At 37.0% G+C, this 21,535-nt stretch overlaps 1 protein-coding gene across 1 annotated transcript in view; it reads left to right on the top strand.

The window, feature by feature from the left end:
- LOC126964869 (serine/threonine-protein phosphatase 5) overlaps nucleotides 1-19,240 on the top strand; it is a 415,601-nt gene extending 396,361 nt beyond the window's left edge. Inside the window, exon 10 of the transcript XR_007729443.1 lies at nucleotides 19,140-19,240. The gene's annotated coding sequence lies outside the window, so the exon portion shown is untranslated. The remainder of the gene's footprint in view (nucleotides 1-19,139) is intronic.
- Nucleotides 19,241-21,535: the final 2,295 nt, after the last annotated feature.

Genomic DNA, 21,535 nt, shown 5'->3' with positions numbered 1-21,535 from the left:
CTGGTGTAACAGACATCCCCTTGTACAGAGGATGCATGGAGGCAGAGGAAACGCCAGAACACGTGCTCATGGAGTGCAGCAGTATGGCAGAACAACGGGCACAAATACTCCAATCGCCAGCATCGCTTCCGGATGCCTGCAGCAACTTAAAAAGACTGCCAAACTTCTGGAATGATCTGGGCTGGTTGGAGTAAGAAAACGCACAATGGCCCAATCAAGAGGCTAAGTGTGTAATCAGCCCAGTTAAACTAACTAACTAACTAAACTCCCTTATTGTCAGAAAAAAAGAGATTAAGCAATAATATGGACATAAAAAATCTCTACAGCCATTGCAAATATATTATTCTTATCGTATTTTACTTATCAGTTTCCACAATCCAGTCCATAAGATTGCACAATAGAATCTTTATACAGACAAAACCAAAGTCAATGATGTACCTACACAAGATCCGTTGGCGTTATCATTCTGTTATCAGTCCGAATCGAAATCTTTGATAATCTTTTGTTATTTGTTTAAAAAGCTATGACTAATAGTTTTACTATCATATTGAGTTACGATATCTAAATAACAACTCGTGTTTCGCTTTTATTATTTTCATGTGCAGAAACTGTCGGCTAATGGGGAATTTACACTAGTCGATTTACGCGTGCGCGGCTACCGCTTCTAAAATCGCTTCAGAAAGCCGAAAATTGGCCGTTGGTAAATATCTATAAAATACTAGCTGACCCAGCAAACGTTGTATTACCATATAAAGTAATAAAAAAAAATTCGGGATGTAAAAAGTAGATGCAACCGATTCTCAGAAATACCAAATTTATCGTACTACAATTATTTTATTCAATCCGTATTGATCCATTGCCATCTTGCAACCCTATAGCGGATTTGTGGATGGAACAGAATAATATAAGAATCGCGATACAAATATAGGGGTTGATCGTATAGGGTTGAAAGTTTAGGATTGTTATGTATTTTTTAATGTTGTATCATAAAAAATAAAATCAAAATATTACTTCTAAAAAAATAAAATTGAGGGACCACCCTTTTAGAAGGATGAAAAATAGATAGTAGCCGATTCTCAGACCTACTGAATATGCATATAAAATTTGGTAAAAATCAGTAAAGCTGTTTCGGAGGAGTAAGGTAACTAACATTGTGACACGAGAATTTTATATATTATAAATGATACCTATATAATTATAAAATATTACATATAGCAGCTCGATTTGTAGAAGACTGTTATTCTGTGGGTGAGTTACTTGGCGTTGCGTAGAGACGTCGCTTCATTGTGTGTCTTCTACCGCATTTATTACGGGAGTGTTCCGAAGAGCTGTTTCACCTGATTCCTGCCGCCGAATTCCACCTTCGCACGACACGCCACAAGTTAGGATATCATCCCCACGATCTGGATGTGTGGCGGTCCTCCACAGTGGGCTTTTCAAGGAACTTTCTTCCACGAACTAAAAAAGGAAAGAAAAGAAAAAGGAGAGGGAGGACAAACTAGCGTAAAAGTAGCGTAAACCTTTTCCAAAAATTCCCCAAATAAGTGGTTTTCCTTAAATAAATTCAATATTGACCACAAGTGGTGTTTTTTTACGTGCCGGCAGCAAATTTGTAAATGGATTAATTATCCAACAAATCAGCCGCGACTAATTAGTTACACAGTTAATTTTAATAACCGATTGAATGCGGTTGAATTGAAATTTAGGCCCATATTCCAGAAATCGTTGCTGTCACTTAGCTCACTCAAGTGTTTTATGATCTTGTTTATTAATTACAACCCGACCCGTCACACGCTGTTCTCAGCCTAGCGATACTCTCTAATGGCCGTTCCCAATATACTATCTACAGATAGAGATAAATTACTACCTTCTACTGTCAGTAATTAGCTGTCAATAATCTGAAGCTAGCCGATAAGTCATTTTTATCGCCTTATATTGTGACGCGTGAATTGCAATTTCCATACAAACTTCTATCGCTGGTAAGCTATACGCCGTCCCATTGACAGACCGCGTGCACGGATAAGGTGAGTTACCGTCGATAAGTTTATTGGGATAGAAAAGTCAACGATAGTTACGATTTTTATCTCAAGTAAGAGATTGACTGAATATTGGGAACGGCCGTAAGAAAAAATCGATTATATGAAACGTGCAGTCATTGATAGATTGACAGATGACGGCTATAATCTTGTAAACGCTGCGTTTCAAGCAACGGTTCGCTTTCAAACTTAGCCTGATTATATTTCGTCGCCATATTACTGTAATTACTATTTCAAACTAATGTCAAATCACTGCACGTTTCATACTAAACGAAATTTAAATTTTTACTTAGGCAGTTCCGCCTCATATTACGTAGTATTTACATCCTCTTTGGCTGTTCTGTCAATAGAAATAATTGATGTAAGTGTTCATAAATAAGGTAATTTAAAGCCATCGGAGAGGTAAGTGTGTTAAGAATGAAACAAAAACGTATTTCTGAATGATTAAATATAGTAATAAAATGATAGGGATTAATATCGTATTTGTGTAAACAGCTTTAACATTACCGCATTATAATTGCCAATTTTTTAAAGTATGGATATAGTATGTTATACTTGAGATATAAACATATGCTATCGCGGACTTTTCTGTAGACCTATAAAAGATACACAGATCCATCATACATTACTTTGTTATATATTGAAAGGTTTAGACAGCGTTTTCGTTGAAAGCTCCTAGACCAGGGGTGCTCAAACGGTCGATCGGGATCGACAGGTCGATCGCGAGTGCTTTTTGAGTCGATCTCGAGAAAAAAATCCGGTATATTAAACTAAAATCGTTTGAAAAGTATGCTCAGGACATGCAGTGTCACGCTTCAACATCCAAAGTCACTATTTAGTTAAGCTTAGAACTTTAGAACGCGTTTGTTTTGTAAGAACCAATAAACTCGCAATTTTGATGAGTTTTTCCATTGAGATTTAAGAGCAGACTTACACTTACCTTGACTAAAAAAATGCATATCTTGCGCAAAACTAATATCTATGTCATCGTGACACTCTACCTAGACGACAATCCTTTATCACACATACTTGAAGCCTCTCAGAGCCGATCGCTCGTAGTCTAACAATTTTGAGGTAGATCGCCAGCAGTTCAAGCTTGAGCACCCCTGTCCTAGAAGGCTTACTCTTTCCGACACCTAGAATAAATATCGTTAATGTATACAAAAATGTAACAAAATACATAAATGTCTACGATGTACAGGGATGACGATTTTTATGCTGTAATGCTAGAGCAGGATTCCTGAAGAGATTATATAATACATTAACTCCTCAGTACAGCAAATCTTTGTCTTATATAATATTGTAATTTCTAACCGACTTCCAAAAGGAGGAGCTTATCAATTCGATCGGTATATTTTTTTATGTATGTACACCGATTTCTCTGAGACTAATAATCAGATTTACGTATTTTTTTTAGTTCGATGCAGAATAGATGCCATTTGGTCCCATAATTACATAGGTTGGCCCAGTAGTTTTCATTTTATGAAATTTTTTTACGAAAATTTTTGTTTACATCGATGATAATAGTTTTTTGTGTACGGCTTTTTTAGGAGTTTTCATTCAGGTAGATAATATATTATAATTATTAACTGATACTAAAAAGTAAAAAATAAAAAACATATCGTATTTTATTAATATTAAAGGTAAAGGTGTATTAAATTAAATTTTTAATTATTTGATACTTTTCAGTTTTTGAAGTCGGTTTTTTAACCTAAGTTTTATATTTAATTAATGTTCCCTAATTAATTAATTAGTATTACCTACTTTAATATAAAATTGGTTATGGACGGTTGTTTCTGTCTGAAATAAAATATTTTTAATTTTAATTTTATATACATAAAACCTTCATCGAGAATCACACTATCATTTGGTGAAATAAGCATGAAAGTCGGTGCAGTAGTAGTTTTTGAGATTACCGCGAACAGACAGACGCGGCGGAGGATTTGTTTTATAATATGTAGTGATACGTCATAACTGTGGATAAAGTATGTATGTATACACTTGATCAAAGATCAGACCGGTTGTAACCAGACATCCTCCTAATACAGAAGGGTTCCGTAGAGCTTCCTATAACTGAAGCACAGCTAGTGGCATTTTAGCAAGAAAGTACTGTAGTTGCTGCAAAAATATTACAAAGTGTATTGTGAACTTTTCTAGCCAGCATTGTACTGCAATCTACAATTCCTACGTGATAAGGGTCAATGTTACTTGTACAACGTTTCTAATGATGTCAGCTGTTGCGGCGAAATACATTTCTGCTTTTTATTTTTTTTTATTCTGGGGACTATTAATAGAGATAATTAGATACCTATTGCATTACAAACGGCCTGAATTGCATTTATATTGTAAAAAATTTTTTTTTTTTTAATTTTTCAGTGCCAATATATTCTTTTTTTATGAAAATAAGAGACAAGAGGGGCAGTACGTTCAGTTGATGGTAATTGATTGATACGCCCTATCCATTACAATGCAATGCCACTCAGGATTTTTGAAAAACCCCAAAAATTCTGAGTAGCACTACAATTACACTCTTCACCTTTAGACATATTATGATGTTAAGTCTCATTTGCCCATTACTTTCATTAGCTACGGCGACCTTCAGAATATACAGGGTGTATATTCAGACACCGTCTGGAATCAAACCTCAGGAGGGTGAAATTTAGCCGCACATCGATAATCGTGCGATAAAAGTAACTAGTGTAAATGCTATTACCGCAACAGATGCAATACAAATATCTAAGTATATTACGGTAATATGAGCGTAAACGCAGGTGATGACACCACCACATGATGGTCGGTGAACACCTCCGCCAACACTCACTTGAGGAATCGTTGGAGTGCCGGTCTTGATACGGCTTAACCAATTTGAATGTGGTTTTCACTTATGTATTGTGTCAGACTCCCTGTAATATTTAGTATTTGCTTAGTTCCAATCGGTTCTCAAACAAAAAAAGTTACTTATATGAAATTAAAAGCGCTATTGTATATGATAGATATCGTAATCGACCAATTTGCGAGCTCAAGCTAGTAGTGCAAGAGAGGGCGAACTCACATTACACACCCATCCTGATCCACCTCAATCACTCACCCTGATGAAGGACCTACGTTGTAAACATTTAGTTTGCTCACGAAATTTTGAAAGTACCTATATTTTATATATCTTTGTCTTTCTTTTGTAATCTAACATATTCAAGAAAATTAGGTAGAGCTCTGTGCATAAATACAATTAAAATTAAATAGCAAAAGTCAATTGGGCAAAGCATATAAAGCCGTGGGGCTCGTCTTAATTTATAACAATGAAGTCAAGTAATTTTACCAGAAAAAAAATATAAACTAAATAGTAAGAGGTGCTTTGAAATTTCCGAATTTTTCTTAAGAGTTCCCGATTGTGTGCGACACTAAATAACGCGGACGTAGTCGCCGACAGAAGCTAGTATAATATAAATAAACTCGGTGTTTCCGTGAAATATTGTATTGTCGCGGAAAAAACGCTGTCGAGTGATAATTATCGGCGAACGTCGGCCAGCAGGTAGTGATCGCGAGCGTAGATAATGACTACGACCCACGGGCCACGGCTTCTTTGACTATTCACGTCGCCTTTCAGTCGAGAATACTTTGTTTTATCTCGTCTCTATATAGCGCGGTCTCTTGAACAACGACCTAGCGACTCTAATGGAAATATTTTCTATGTACACTTTATAGGTCTTTATAGGGACACACCCTTCGGTGTATAGACAAATGGATCAAATGTATCACAGACTGGTATCCCAGAAACCTAAAAAGGAAACGGGGGGGACATACAGGAGATGGTCAGACGAACTAAGGACGATAGCAGGCCAGACATGGTCTAGGATAGGTAAAGATAGAAAAGAGTGGAAGAAGTTGAAAGAGGCCTTTGTCAATAGACAGACAGATAGTTATAGATATGTATTATATGTAAATTCTACTATCTGTATAAAGGCTTATATTATTATTACATTTGGCATTTGGTATTATGATTACAAAAAAATGAAGTCGTATGGTTATGGTTAGTAAACGGGCTATAGTACAGTTCAGTGCAGCCCTGTTCCACTGCGACCAATTCGATCTATTGTGATAGCCACTGCTTATTCTATTCATGTATCTTATAATATATTTTGCAGCGAGCTGACGTATCTCAAGTGGTTGAAGAATTGGACTTCCCAAAGAGATGCTACGTTTACGCGTTAAAGGCACTATTACAGAATCTATACGCTCTGCAATCTATGAGGCCTAAAATTAGGGTTAGGGTTTTATTGAATCAAAAAATCAAAGTGATAAAAAACATAAATATAATGTGAGGAAAAACCTTGGTCAAGGGTGTGGGGTATCAACCCCAAAGCTCTCCTTTTCGGGAACCCGAACTTAAACCTGGCGCCTCAGACCACGCGGCCAAACTGACTTAAAAGCGGTAGTTGAAATTATTGATAAAAACTTCACCCCTGCTACAAAAATTTGAGGCGATGTAATAAAAGTTTCACTTTATTAAAATAGTAAGCCTGCCGTCTCCATACACGAAATATTTCTTCAAATAAACAGTTTAATCGTGTTGTACTTACATTATAATCGAGTCCTAAAGTTTCACTATGTCTCAGTTTGTGTAAGTGCGTGGCTTAGTCTTGCTGAAAGATTAGTTCTCATTATTGAAACATGGTGATGGGAGTTAAGAGAGCCACGTATTGTGTCGTATCTTGCTACACTTGAGCTGATCTTAAGACACCATTTTCACAAAAATATGGCATCGAATTGTCCGAAACTAGTCGGTACCAACATCGAAAAGTAAAGGCCGGAACCCATTACAGCGGCGCTGCGCGTTGCTTCACGTCGGTACCTATTGCACTACAACTGCAGTAAGCGGCATCTCGCGTCATTTTTATAGCAGTTTGCGTGCGAGCAACATTATAAGATGAGCGATAGTGACGAGGATTAGGTCATTATTTTTTTATTGTGCGAAGAAGAAGAACCTATTAACCGATGAGAAAAAAAATAAGATTTCAAAGTCAAATAAACTTTTTTCAATTAGGCTTAAACTAAGCGCTTTTGAATCGTCACTATAAATATTTCTTTTAAACTATTGAATCTACCATAATGTTTCGGAAAGTTGAAAGAAAAAAAAATCGCGTTAAAATAGCTTACCAAAATGTTGTTCAGTAACTAAAAAATTGCTCGTCAATTATTTCTTATAATTTATTTATCGCCTTAGTACCTTTTGAGTTACCTAGTTACTCATATGTTAGTCAAAGACTTCTATGTATACTACTAGACAAGCTCTATGGCCTTTAATAATTGCTCAATGAGTTTCGGTTCCGACGCCGCAGCTCGTTTAGTCCACTGCGAGCAAGCGAGAAGACAAGTGCACTGTTTTGTAAGCCGCGAACGTGGTTTTCCACAAACTTACACAGATTTTGCTTAAACTGACACCGGACGAGTAAAAAAAGAAGGACTTCGTGTCACCTTACATAACAATAAAGCATCAAAACAAGCCGGTAAACGAGTAAATACTTACACTAATACAAGCCGATCGGCCGCCATTATGAGATTTGCCATCGTCTGCGACAGATCAGTTTGAGTCGCAATACAATATTTTAAAAATGCCGTCGTGCGTGGTGAAAAAGTGTTATAACGATACTATTAAAGTATTTGTGGCCATATATGATTATTTAAGGGAGAAAAAATTGTGTATCTAGTATCCCCCGTAACCGCACACACACTAGCATAAAGGTGCTTCACTTGCCTGGTGATTATTATTTCATTTGCGTTTGCTCTCTGCCCGCTCGCGCGATCCGAATCGCGACACAATAATTGTTATTCCAAACTTCTTGTCTGGTAGTTTAAATAGAAGTATTTGGTGTTAGTACTATTATTTATTAAGCGCCTAAACATATGTCTGTGATAGTAATAAACGCGAAGTAAAGTTATAAAAACTTTTTGTCCTTATCTTACCTTTGTCACTACACAATTACATAACAGGGAGAATTAATTTTAAACTTGAAGTAACTTTACATTGCGTTTGTTAATAAGACAGTGACATTTAGAGTGACAATCGAATGATATTCAAATATTTAGTTAAAATAATATGACCAAAAATATTTTTGCCTACCCGCAGAATTTCAGATTATTTAGTCGCGATACGCGATACTACGCGTATACCACGACTCTGTCATAAAATATTATATTTATTTTGTATGAGTAATGAATGTCTGAATTTTCATTGTGTTATGTTATATTAAAATAATGTATATTAGCCACAAGTATACATAATATATACTTGAAATCCCCAATGTTAGAGCGCCTTTCCACAGACACCCTCGACCAAAGAATTCGTTGACAACATTGAAAGAGCGTATATTATTATACCTTCGTCTTAGACCCGGGTTCTAATTTCAATCGTCCTAGGATCACCGCGGGATTCTTGGAACGCGTTTTGTTTATCGCTCGACAAAAACTCGCGCACGGCCAACGCACGTAGAGGTAATAACCTCCTCGTAGTGGTATTACGCGATAACAAAAGATTCGGGCGGCCTTTTCAATTAGTTTCTACGATAATGATTTACTGTAGGTACGGGCGGCGTCGGTGATAAGGCCGCGACCACACTGGCAGACCGGACAGCTGTATTTTATTACGATTTGACGTGATCCTTTGAAAATGTAATAAAAATTTATATCTAAGTTGTATCGTTATTTATAAAGAAAGTAAGTATTTAATCATAATATATAACATTTATACATATACCTACATAATTAAATTATGTCATTCTAATGTCGAATAGTTCTGCCTAGTAACAGCATATTAAACCACCGACCTGTATAATTACCACAGGAAAGGCTATTCCCATATTATGTTTGACAGAAAATCTTTTGCTCATATTCGTAGTGCCACTCGCGATTTTGACATATACAAATGGCTGCGAAGGAACGTACAATACTCTGAAGTATTTTTGCATTTTGAATTAATTTCGTTCGTTTACCGTGTTGTTTATACTTCACGAATCAACGTAATAAAGCACACATTTTTTTGGAAATAGTTTCCCACCATCTACCGATGTTTGCTGAGGTTGTCATCACTAGTTTTAGTACCGCAGACTCTCGCTACATGGCCAACAGCGCCAAAATGGCGAATATCAAACAGGCACAAAAATACTTTGACAGCCGCCCGCGCCATCGTAGAGGTCAGTGATAATAATATAATATTTTCAACTGTAATTTTAATTTGACGGGCAATTGTCATACTATTGTCATATTTTGCCACAAGTCGCAATCGCAAAGTCGTGTGTACATTTAGCACGCATCCTATAGTTTCACGTTCGGTTGGTCAATATTGATGCGGACGCGGACCGACGACGGTTGAGCGGCAGGCGGCGCGGGTGGAGATAGCGCGGTCGCCATTTCCCGGAAAGTAACAATGGCGCGCGGAGACACGACGCGTCACGCGACACTAGCGCCCGCGCAGCGCCCCCACGCGGTATTTGTTAACATCCATTATATTATCATCGTGTAACAGCCCCTAGCAAAATTTATAACCCTGCGCGTTGAAACAGGGGCAGAATCTTGACAATTGCCATTTAAACATCGGCGTTGTAAGGCTGAGATCTGAAGAGCGGCCTTAGACTTTACTTACGTAAAAAAAAAACTGAGTGTAATAAAACGCGAACTTGACTTTTGCCTTGTGCTCTTTTAGCTCAGGCTCAGCACTATTCCAGCTGTCAAACCATTATAAAAAACGAAATCAAACATTGTGTTTAGCTTACACTCATCTAATATTTAGATATAGATCTCTCAAAACCTTATCAGAATAAATAAATAGTCTCAGAACGTAATCCTGAAGCCGTGATCAACACGTAGTTAGTCTCTATCATATTAGTTGAAAAATGAGTAAAAATACATTTGATCAAAGATTACGGTTATTAAGGATACAAGTTATAAGTATATGCCTGACGACACTTAATATAATAATTACTAATTTAATGTGTATCTGCCTTATTGAAATGTTAAAAAACCAATGTTACCAGTAAACGCCCTTAACCCTCTGCTGGCTACTTTCATTTATGAAAAAAATTTAGCTTCAGCGCAAAAAAAAATATCAAATCCGTTTCAAAGCTTGAATTGTAATGTACCTATCCTCAGAAAATGGAACTTTATTAGATATAAATGTACCTATTTTTATTAACATACTCTTAAAGTTTATTTTGTAACTTCTAGCATTTCAAAAAAGAGCTGCCTTCAAAATCAGAGTGAACACGACTGAATTGTGTTTCAATTAGACGAATGATTGATGGAGGTCCTCCCAAATTTACGAGGGCGATATTACGACATAAAATATCAAAACAAAAGCAATAAAACTGTGCTCTGAATGGCTCGTAAAAGCATATTATGAAGCAACAGGTCCTATCCACTGCGAACAACGGAGCACTGAATGCGACCAGACTTTATTTATTACACGAACTTGCTCCGGTGACTGTTTATATTGCAGTTTGATTGTTAACTCTCATTGCCGGTCTATTAAATTAATACGCCAACGATATGCTTATATTGAATATTAATCACATTTATTGGCTTACAAATGATGACCCGGCAAACGTTGTTTTGCGATATAAATAAAGAAACCCGCGCCCGCTCGTTGTATGAAATGTCATTAAGTGAATCATTTTTATTGCAAACTAGTTAGTTGACCCGACAGACGTTGTTCTGTATATAATAAATAAAATAATGTTTTTATATGAATTTGTCAATCATATCATAACATCAAAAATTACTTCGTAAAATATGCACCCTGCTGTCGTAATGCAATTGTTTCACAGCAGAACTGTCAAACCGTGCGTCAATGAATTCTCTCATAGAAATTATGTATGGACACATCAAAGGAAAAACAAATTTGTTGTTTTTATTTAATATAGCAGCATTTTCCTATTTATTCACCTTTTAAACCTTATCTGGACTTCCACAAATAATTCAAGACCAATATTAGCCAAATCGGTCCAGCCGTTATCGAGTTTTAGCGAGACTAACCAACAACAATCCATTTTTATAAATATATACTAGCTGATACCCGTCTACGTACACACATGAACAAGCACGTAGTACAATTTATAAATATCTTTATTTCTTAAAACTTTTTATTTGGTTTCTGAACGACGGGGGACACATCAAAGGTAAATCAAAATTGTTGTTTTCATTTAATTCCGAGCATTTTTCAAATTCATTCACCTTTTAAACCTTCCCTGGACTTCCAAACTTAAGACCAAAATTAGGCAAATCGGTCCAGTCGTTCTCGAGTTTTATCGAGACTAACGAACAGCAATTCATTTTTATATATATAGAAGATATATAGGTTACACAGTAAACACAGTAACAGTAAATATTGCTGCCTTTCGGAAGGAGGCTGTTGCCCATCCTCCGTTCTATGGATCCCTTAGTAGCCCCTTACGACACCCACGGGAGGAGATGGGGTGGTGCTAGTCTGGTGCGACCCACACGCATAGTAAATAAAATATGAAAATAATTTTTTGTAAACGAACCGGGACTCGAACCCGCGACTTCTTGCGTTCCGTGGGAGCGCTTTCCCAGCTGAGCCAACCGTTCGAGTGACGCATGGTTGACAAAATCTTGTATGCTTTGTTCAACCCTCAGGTTTGTCGCTTCATCTACAGGATCTACTTTACAGTTGATAACCAACCACAAACCGAGAGTTGAACAAAGCATACCTACAAGATTTTATCAACGATACGTCACTCGAACGGTTGGCTCAGTTGGTACACACGAGAATCACTTGCCCGATCTAAAATAAGGAAGCTGGTTGCGGGATTTAACCCTGATATATTTGTTGTACATCGAGTATACTCTGGGCATATTTTAGCGAAGTACTCATTGAACGTTTAGTTAAGGCTTTAAAAGTCATAAAAGTCATTCATATTTTCAAAATAATATATCACTACCACCGCTTCGGAAACAAATATAGCGTTCTGAGAGAGAGAAGAACCTCTCCTTGTACGTTTGTCATACGTAGAAAAAACACTGCCCTTTTTCAAATAAGCGTCAATCTCTTTATTGTAGATGTAACTGATAAATTTCGTGTTCTAAATGTAAAACACATCTGCACGCATTGTTTCGCGGACTCGGCCGAGTTCCGTCCGCAATTGGTACAAGGGACCAGTGACCCTAAGCTCCATTGTCTATCGGGAAATGTAAAAAATCGCATCGTAAAACATCGTGTCTCAGAAGCTGACAATGCAAAGGGTGTTCGAATTTCAAAATGTGTTTTGTTAAATACTGCGATGGATATTCGTGACGCCTCGGCCTCACACTTGAGACCAAATTATTATTAGGCGACGCGTCGCGTCTGTGAGAATTGTTGTTTATCTTTGGAAGGGAACAATATTTGTGAAGACAATGTAAACAGGAACTTGGCATATTAATGTATTAGTCTTATTTTTTATCTGGATGTCTATTCAAATACGACACAATAAGAGATGGCTTAGAAAGTTAATAAGGTGGGCTACTAGTATTTATCCTATTATAAATAGACTAGGTGCGAATTGTGGAAACTTTGCACTTAATAAACGGGTAAAGCCACCTGGAGTTAGGTGGCTCAAAGGGCAATTGAGAGAAAACTGGTAGAAGTTACACTGAGAGACCGTAAAAGAAACGAATGGGTCAGAGAGCAGAGCAAAGTGAGCGATGTAACCAAACGTGTTGCGGAATTGAAATTGGAGTGGGCTGGCCGTGTCGCCCGCAAGCATGGCTCGTGGTGGTTATAGAATGGAGACGAGTAGAATAGTAGTATAGATGCGTTGGTACGACGATATCAAAAGACTGGTTGGAGCAAAGACCAGAAAAGATGGCATTAGCTGAAGGAGGCCTACATCTTAGAAGTTGAGAATGGCTAAAGAAGAAGAAAAGGGGAAAAAATTTGGGGATGTGTGTCTGAAATAAGCAAAAAATAATAATCCCAATAATCCCAAAAATCAGTAACTTAGTGTTATCTGTCATATAATATATCGCCTTTTACATCTTCCTTTAGTCTAACCCAGTGGTTGCATCATTTCGCTGAAGTTAGTTTGAAAGTCGTTACGCGACGGCGATGTCCGTGTTTTTGCCCCCATTACATAACCCTTCGGCGGCCGGCCGCGGCGCTCGGCTGTACCCCGATGTACCTTTTACATTTTTTGTCTCTGGCCTTTCTTCCGTCATTTTCGCTGTTACATGAATACTTGAATAGACAGTCGGCATCTGCAGCTGCTCTTATGAATTAGCTTTCGTATTGCATTCTTTTGTACATCCTGATAATCTCAACTACTGCGAACACGAGTTCTAAAATATAAACATGATAAGCGTGTATTGGTTAACCATTACAAGACTATTAATGTACTTATATGACAAAATTATAATAATATTGACACACTTTCACACAAATTATCTTGCCCCAAACAAGGCATAGACTGTACTATGGGTATAAGACAACGATATATGTAATACAATATACTTACTTAAACATACATAAATTCATATAAGCTTCGATGACTTCGAAACAAACATCCATATTCATCATATAAATGAATTCCGGGATTCGAACACGGGACCTCTAGCTTAGTAGTCAGGGTCACTAACGATTCGGCGTTATGGGTAGTGAAATCAAATATTTATTTGTAAGAGAAGTGAATGAACTATCATTTTTAATAAAATATCGTAGGCCCAGCAATTTAAGAAATTTAATGAATTCTATAGATTTTGCATTCCAAAGACTAAAAACATCTATGGTACAAGAATATTATGTTATTTAATGCCTAATATTATCAACGAATTGCCAGATAATCTACATAATTTACGCCGTTAAGTCATTAACAAGGAGCTGTGCATGTGTGAGTCGGACTCATGGAGAAAGGGTTCCGTACCTAGATATATAACAAAAAGATTTTTTTTTAAAGAAACATTTTATTTTTAATTTGAATTTTTAATCTTAATTTTGTTTTTCTCTTATTATTATGATATTATAGGGGCAATAGATATATATCAATATTTCAGCTGTTAAGTATTACGGTTCATAATATACAACCCTCTGTTAGACAGACGGATGGAAGAAAAGCGGAGTCTGAACGCTACTAGTAGCATGGGAACCCTATAACGTACATTAAACCTGATCAAAATAGGTGCAGTTGAAAAAGCACCTTTACTGCGCGTGGATAAAGTACATATTATTTTATATGGTTTGAGTAAGATGACCTTCTGTACTATACAAATAAAATTTGAAAACTAAATTTTATGAACGATGCAGGACTCGAACCCGCGTCCTCTCGCGTTCCGTGCAAGCGCTCTTCCAACTGAGCCAACCGTTCGTGTGACGTATCTTTGATAAAATCTTGTATGGTTTGTTCAAATCTCAGGTTGTAGCTTCATCTACAGGATTTACTTAACAGTTGATAACCTGCTTAACCCCAATAGTGAGAGTCGTAGGTTCGAGTCCCGCATCGTTCATAAGTTTGTTTTCAAATTATATTTTGTGTAATTAATCCCAGAAGTGAGGGTTATCACTATAAAACACAACAAATTGTTTAAACCTTCTGTACTATTTAACTATGTAAATCCAAATAATAATCTGTGTGCCAAATCTTTTCTCAAATTATACAAATGATTTAAGTTTTCTTTAGTGTTAATTCCGCCAATATTTGTTTTTAAAACTATTCGACACGTGTTTCGCCTCTACACGAGGCATCCTCAGGACGTGTTGTATCGCCAAAATCTGGCACGAGACTATCTTTTCTCAAATTGTCATCTCAAATTATCATATCAATATAGGAATTAAGAATACAAAACACCTCAATCGGTTTATGGTTAAATCTTAACCCGTCGCGTTGCTGTCCTCTTACAACAGCATGAATGACAAACGGGGTAACTTTGAACATGCCTGTCAAGGTGCAAACACAATTAAGTACATCGTTCGTGATTGAACGGCGAAACGCGTTCGTGGAACATCGGGCGGAGGACGCGGCAACCGCTCTTTTCCGCGTATTCATTAAAACGCATTACAATTTACTACCTGCACTGTTATCAGCACACCGCGACACGTCATTCGAACGAAATGTCGACGGCTCACAGATAAAACCTCGTAACTCCTCATTTCGGAGAATACATTAAGCGAAATTCTGCTAGGTACATCATTGTGATTAATGAGCTAAGAAAACAATCCGATTGTAGTACTGAACTATTATTGAGTCACTGTCTCCTTCAAATTACCTTTAGGCGAAGAGTAAGCAGAAAACACGCAAACATACATGGTGTTTTTAGACAAGTTTTATGGTGAAAGTATAGCATTTCGAGCTATGAACACTACTTAATCCTGTTACACATATCCTTTAGTCTTATTTGTAGGTTGCTAATGCTTGCTGTTGGTTATAGTGAACACTGCCGAGCCTTTTTCAACTACCACTTTTCTTTGAAGTTAAACAAGTTTTTTGGCATGGCGTGACGCATTTTTTGGTACTTCTCTAAGAAAAGTTATTCTTATAGCTTGTACTTTTTGTGTAGGTTAATTTATTCAGATTAGTAGCGAATAACGAGGATTGTAAACATGGAAACTGTTTTTCCATGCAAGAATTTTGAAAATATTGGCTTTGTTACATAGACGGCGGGCTGGCAGCCGTGAACTCATATCGCTCAAGGTCGCTGGCATTTAGTGTCGCCTTAAATTATATTAAAAATCTTACAATCCCTTGATGCTTGTGTTGGTGCCAAATGCTAATTAAAACATATACAAACAATACTATATGTTACATTATCTCTCTTTATAAAAATTCGTGTCACATTGTTTTTTTTTTTCATGAAAATAAGGGACGAGACGAGCAGGACGTTCAGCTGATGGTAATTGATACGCCCTACCGATTATAATGCAGCTCAAGATTATTGAAAAACCCAAATATTCTGAGCGGCACTACAGCTGCGCTCACGGTAATGCTTACACATTACTGCTTCACGGCAGAAATACACGCCGTTGTGGTACCCATAATCTAGCCTGCATCCGGTACAAAGGTGACTCCCACTGGTACTGTTGGTCCGCGATGAACTCCTAAAGTATAGAACGACACAGAAAATCACTTCGTGATAACCACTCCGCTCAGTCAAGAGTGTCACGGAGAAGAAGTGGTGCAGTTTGATCCAACTTGAGAGATGGGATATATAGATATTTCATTTTAAAATATTTCTGTATGAATAATTCTATGAGATATTTGACTCACAGTTTGACAGTTTTTAAAGGAAATTAATGATTAAAACATCGATTTACGTTCTCAATGATTATTACGTCGAATATAGTAGTTCTAAGTCTTAAATTTATATATGCAAAAAAGTTTACTTCGAATTAAAATTAACACCATTGTAACAAATTTCTTTGTAATCAACAATTTAATCAGAAATCCAGGAGATCGTTTCTGGCCAAGTCCAGCAGATTTCGGTCACTCAGACCCTTCTATATTATATACCAGCAATACTTGAGAACCATATTTTATTAGTATTTACCATGATCCAAGGCTTTTTGTGCTTCCTTGACATAACAACCAACAAATTGAACCTTTACAAATGAAGGGTTGTTATAACGAATTGTTGGTGAATGTCATCACAACTCGATTGCCGGCCGATCACTTATGATTTAATAATGAGTGATCACCTACAATCAAATAAGCCCCATGAAAAAATCGCAGGTTAGTATCGCTAGCAAGTAGGTAGGTAAGTGTAGTTTAGGTACTTATAGTCAGTTATAACAAGCCGCTACTTCAGATTATAAAAAGGCATAAAAGGCATTTATTTTCTCAAAATTGATTCCTTTAGAATTCTTCTTGATGTCATTTCTAATAACTACTAGATACTACTACCGCTTCGGAAGCAAATGGCGCTCTGAGAGAGAAGAAGCGGCGCAAGTAACTTTCCCAGCATTCTTTTTTTGCGCTCTTTTCAATAAAAATATACGATATTGTACAATCATTTCTATCGCTATAAAATAATCACAATCTAGTCCCAGGCTGTCCGATCATTTAGATATTCAGCAGTGGAGTAATAGGATTCACGACAGAGCCATTTTTTTTATAAAACATTTAAATTTATTTATAGATAATGCCTGAACAGTGGCTGGGACTTTATTATAGAAGTATATACATTTACCCTTAAAGCTATTATGTATCTTATGAAGTATATAAGAAAATCATAAGGCAATTTTTAAAACTTCAGTAATATTTATACGCATAATTGAAAAAATTAAAAGTTATTGTAGTTAAATGTGTAATTTACTATTGTTACAATTTGTTATGTTTTTAAAGTGATAACCCTCACTTCTAGGATTAATACACAAATAAAATTTGAAAAACAACAAAATTTTATGAACGTTGCGGGACTCGAACCCACGTCCTCCGGCGTTCCGTTCCGATGCTCTAACCAACTGAGCTAACCGTTCGAGTGACGCCTTGTTATAAAATCTTGTATGGTTTGTTCAACTCTCAGGTTGTGGCTTCATCTACAGGATCTACTTTACAGTTGATGAACCTGCTCAACCCCAATATTTGCATATTTGGAAATTGACATGAGATGTCGCTCTTGTAAATCCAAACAAATTGTTATGTTTTTAAAGTGATAACCCTCACTTCTAGGATTAATACACAAATAAAATTTGAAAAACAACAAAATTTTATGAACGATGCGGGACTCTTACTATTGTTAATCAAATAAAGTATAACGAAGAATTCTACAATTGTATTTCTTCAATCTTTCTTTAGTAGTTAGGTAGGTACTTATAACTTAATACAAAGTTCAGCGCGGGAGAAAACTCCTGTCTATCTATCTACACAGTACACGTGTATATTAGCAAACCAATGTTCTTTTATTATTAACATGAACAGAAAAGCGTGGGCACACTAGAGCGCTTGTAATTACTGATAACGCCAGGTGAGCGACTCTCAATTGACGACCTAAAATGAACTGCTTTGCTATTTCATGCCACGACGTCATAAGAGCTATCCAATTTAGATTGACGTCAATTCAAGTCGGAAATTGAATCGCAAACTGTTTTACTTCGTTCATTCGACGTCGTGGTAATATTTCCACCTAAACTGGATAGCTTAAATGAACTGAATCGGAATTGAATCGCTAATTAAAATTTGATGGTAGGCCTTCAGGCGTTAATAAAGTCGAGAGCCTATGTCACTCAGCATGAAGGTTGTAGGGTTGGGCCGTTATCGATATGTCACGTCGCGACTCGCGTGCGGCGTTGTATTGGCCTCGGGCCTCGGTCGCAATCGAGAGGCGGCCCTGTTGCACTCTCGATAATAATTACGTACCTACAAGTTATTTTGTTGTAAACAGATTTTCAAAACAAGCAACTTTAAACTCTACGTTATCGCAATAAGAGCCACGTAATTACACTTGTTGTTGTGCCACATTTAACGTCAATGCCATAGATGAAACTTTGAACTGAGTTCAAATTACAATCTTTAAAACTCGACGTCGTATTATTTTTATATGAATAATAAGCTGACGAGCATCGGGTTCACTTGATGGGTACAGCACCCCGCCCGCCATTATTACCCTAGAACCGTACCCATATAAGAATTTCAGTAACGGTACCCTGGGGTACAAACGTACCCAAATAAATAAGACACATTATTCAAAAGGTAGTAAAGTTTTATCAAAACTAAAAATAAAAATAATTATTGGTCCCAAATCGAAATAAAAACTATCCTATCTTGCTAGTTGGAACTGCACTCCATGAAGTAATCCCCATTAAAATCCGTTCATTAGTTTAGGAGTCTTTCGCGGACAAACAACGTGTCACGTAATTTATATATATTAATATATTACTTGACTCGCACGGCTACTTTGTAGAAACAATAACCGGCTGCAGTTTTCCCGATCCGTTCCCAATATACTATCTACAGATAGAGATAAATACTACCTTCTACTGTCAGTAATTAGCTGTCAATAATCTGAAGCTGTCCCGATGAGTTATTGTTATCGCCTTATATTGGGACGCGTGAATTGCAATTTCCATACAAACTTCTATCGCTGGTAAGCTATGCGTCGTCCCATTGACAGATTGCGTGTACGGAGAAGGTGAGTTACCGTCGGTTAGTTTATTGGGACAGAAAAGTCAACGATAGTTACGATTTTTATCTCAAGTAAGAGATAGACTGAATATTGGGAACGGCCGTTAGTGACCTTCAAGCTTAGAACTTCAAAGGTCTGCAATGCATCTCTTAACCCCTGGTGTTGCGATGGATATAACTCTGAGATAACTCTGTCTGTGTGTCACTCTTCCACAAACAGAATCGCAAGAGATTGAGCTATGATATATGCGGATGAGAACACATTTTATCCCGAAAACGGGAATATAGTGCGATAAAACCGAAATAGTGTAAGTAGTCATATAATGTCTACGCGTTAGAAGTGGCAGGGAGATCGCGGTAACATATGGGTATAAATTACCTATAAGTATTATCTACATATAAATAAAATTGGAGTGTCTGTTTGTAATATTTAAATAACCGTTTTTACTACACGTATATGAATATACTAGCTGACCCGGCAAACGTTGTTTTGCCATATAAAGTATAATTCACGCGATAGTTTTATAAGTAATAAAATATTGCCTATATTATAGCCTGTACATCATTTTGTTCTATTGTCAATAGTTTTTGCAGCGCACGCAATAATAGGCTTTCGATTTTACACCTTGTGTTACAAAATAGCAATTTTATTAGGGATCCCTTATTTTGAAAAAAAAAACACAGCCTATAGCCTTCCTCGATAAATGGACTACCCAACACTGAAAGAATCATTCAAATCGGACCAGTAGTACCAGAGATTAGCGCGTTCAAACAAATAAACAAACACTGCAGCTTTATATATTAGTATAGATTTACGGTTCATACGCCAAAATAACATTTTTTGTGTCTAATTTTTCTGTCTGTCTATCTGTTTGTTCCGGCTATTCTCTGAAATGGCTGGACTGATTTTGACGGGACTTTTATTGACAGGTAGCTGGTATAATAAGGAGTAACTTAGGCTAAGTTTATTTCAGAAACATTCTTTTATTTTAGCAAAAATAAATTAATGTTGATATGTCCAAGAAACGGTGTAACTCTAAAAATAATTTATATGGCAAAACAACGTTTGCCGGGTCAGCTAGTGTATAATGAGTTTGGTACAAATACGAATGACTAAAATACGTAGGTAGGTGTGTATACTGATACCGTAAACACGTTAGCTCGGATCGTTTCCAAGCAACATGAAATGAAAGTACGTCAGTCGTCAGCACTAACGCGATGGCATTGTTTCCGAGCGACACATAACCGCTTCAGATAAGTGAGCCGGTATCGTCTCCGGTCGCACTTCAGATACCGTTCTATGTGTGTGTTAGCGTCTAAAAATTCAAGTCGCGGCGTCAGCGAATGCAGCCGGCAGTCGCTCTCGCCGCTCGCGCCATCTAGCTAATGAGTGCCGCGGGGGTGGCGACGGAGGGGCGGGAGAACGCGCGCGGGGGGGAGACAGGGCCGCGGTAATGGCGCGGCGTCGGATGTCGCCGGGGGGTGCTCGCCGGCCGCCGATAACAAAATCACTAGAGAACGTATGCGAGGATGCGGGAATGACACTTGAGATGAACGCGGCATATTATCGAGCATTTACCACGAGGTCCACTTCAGCTGCGCTAAATAATATCAAGTAGTTTCGTCTGCGACGCCAAAGATTCGCATAGTCCTACGAACCCGTAAAAAAAAGCATTTCTTGTAAAAAATTATGTCACTGTTAAATGCCGTACATTTGGCTGTTCATGTGTTTTGTGTGTAATAAATGAAAGTTAGGATTTATAGATATAAAATACTTTAGGTATTAAAACGCGTGTAATTGTAGCTGTGTTCGTAAAAATTGCATTTTTATTATTATGTAAGTGCTATTAATAATTATTTTACCCGACTTTTTATGACCTTTGCAAGCTAACATTTTCAGAGGGTTGGCTGCAATTGCAAATCTTAGAATTTATAAAAAACGTTAGTATAATTAATGTAGGTAGGTAGGTAAGTACTTGAATCACTTAAAAAAAGGACTATTTTCGGGCTTTTGCCAACATTAGTTTCCACAAGTGCTGGTTAATGTTGGTTTTAGGAATCGAATAAACTTCAGCTCCGAAGGTTATTTAGGTTAGTACGCAAAGGCAGCAAAATGAGCAGCTCTGCAAATATCTTCTCACAAATATTACTTGTAATTATTATATTGTTACTATTTATTATTATATTTTACCAAGAACTGTTTTGACCTTACCATTAATAGTTTTTTATCGGTTTAATAGGGTTTTAACTAATATATCATATAAAAAGATCCGCATGTGATAAACAGATAATTTGGCTTATTCATAATTCTTTAGTACCTACCTACGTAATTAGTGGAGTGAAAGGTTTAAACGGTAAGTACCTGCGTTTAATTTGTAAGGACGGCTCCAACCTACCCAGAGG

The sequence above is a fragment of the Leptidea sinapis genome, chromosome 6, assembly GCF_905404315.1.
Source record: "Leptidea sinapis chromosome 6, ilLepSina1.1, whole genome shotgun sequence".
Lineage (NCBI taxonomy): Eukaryota > Metazoa > Arthropoda > Insecta > Lepidoptera > Pieridae > Leptidea > Leptidea sinapis.
The sequence above is the reverse complement of the archived record's forward strand: the minus strand, read 5'-3'. Positions and strand labels throughout refer to the sequence as shown.